A 1,802-nucleotide genomic window follows, 5' to 3' on the forward strand; every position below is an offset into this window, starting at 1 on the left:
ATACTATTTTTACTTTTTCAATTGATTTTGTGACTTCTCATGATCATCAACCTACAGAAAACATAAAATAACAAAAGAAAATAGATAAAATATAATATTGGGTTGCCTCCCAACAAGCGCTTCTTTAATGTCAGTAGCTTGACAGAGGGCTCTCATGGAGCCTCAGAGATGCTCAGAGCAATGTTGGAAACTCCCAACACCAAACTTAGAGTTTGAATGTGGGGGTTCAACTCTAAACTTAGAAGTTGGTTGAGGCCTCTCAACACCAAACTTAGAGTTTGACTGTGGGGGCTCTGTTTGACTCTATTTTGAGAGAAGCTCTTCATGCTTCCTCTCCATGATGACAGGGGGATATCCTGGAGCCTTAAACACCAAGGATTCTTCATTCACTTGAATGATCAATTCTCCTCTATCAACATCAATCACAGCCTTTGCTATGGCTAGGAAGGGTCTGCCAAGGATGATGGATTCATCCATGCACTTCCCAGTCTCTAGGACTATGAAATCAGCAGGGATATAGTGGTCTTCAACTTTTACCAGAACATCCTCTACAAGTCCATAAGCTTGTTTTCTTGAGTTGTCTGCCATCTCTAGTGAGATTTTTGCAGCTTGCACCTCAAAGATCCCTAGCTTCTCCATTACAGAGAGAGGCATGAGGTTTACACTTGACCCTAAGTCACACAAGGCCTTCTTGAAGGTCATGGTGCCTATGGTACAAGGTATTGAAAACTTCCCAGTATCTTGTCTCTTTTGAGGTAATTTCTGCCTAGACAAGTCATCCAGTTCTTTGGTGAGCAAAGGGGGTTTGATGTGTGGAAAACGATCCAACACAAAACTCACCGGCAAGTGTACCGGGTCGCATCAAGTAATAATAACTCACATGAGTGAGGTCGATCCCACAGGGATTGAAGGATTGAGCAATTTTAGTTTAGTGGTTGATTTAGTCAAGCGAATCAAGTTTTGGTTGAGTGGTTTGTATTTAACAGAATATAAATTGCTTAGAATGTAAAGGGAGAGGGGGAATTTGCAGTAAATTAAAGAACAGGAAAATAAACTTGTTGAATCTTAAAGAACAAGAAAGTAAATGACTGAAACTTAAAGTGCAAGAAATGTAAATTGCAGAAACTTAAAGTGCAAGAAATGTAAATTGCTTGAACATAAAAGGGGTTTGAGGACTGGGATTGCAGAATCTAAACAAAGAGGAATTGAATTGCCACAATTAATAGAGCAGAAATTAAATTGGAAGCAATGAGAATTCAAACAGAAATTAAAATTAAAGTGCAGCAAGGTTCACAGAGGAACCAAAAGTAAATTGGGATCTCAGGGTTCAAGAGACTAGGTAGCAGAGCCTAGATCTCAATTACCTTCCTAGATCCAAGTTCTCAAAGCAATTAACAAGAAATTGAAGAAGAAACAGTAAAGAGAATGTAAATGGATTCAATTATGCAGAAAAGTAACTAAAGAGTTCTTGAGTGGAGATTGAGACAGAATTTCCTCAATTCTTAACACCCAAAACTCAAAACAAGGAAATTAAAAAGACCCAAGCAAGAACGAGGAAGAAGAGAGATCAATTCTCCTCCCTAATTCTCTGAAATCTCAGTGAAGACACCAAGAGAAGTTCCAAAGTGAAAAAAGAAAATTCAAAGCTCAAAGAAAGTGCCAAATTCAAAAGCAAAGCAAAAGGTCCTAATTACATCAAACTAGCTCCTATTTATACACTTTCTATTCTTGGATTTTGGGATTTGGATGGGCTTTTGATTTGGTGAAGAAATGAATTAAATTGGAATTTTAATTGAATTTTC

The sequence above is a fragment of the Arachis duranensis genome, chromosome 4 (assembly GCF_000817695.3).
Source record: "Arachis duranensis cultivar V14167 chromosome 4, aradu.V14167.gnm2.J7QH, whole genome shotgun sequence".
Lineage (NCBI taxonomy): Eukaryota > Viridiplantae > Streptophyta > Magnoliopsida > Fabales > Fabaceae > Arachis > Arachis duranensis.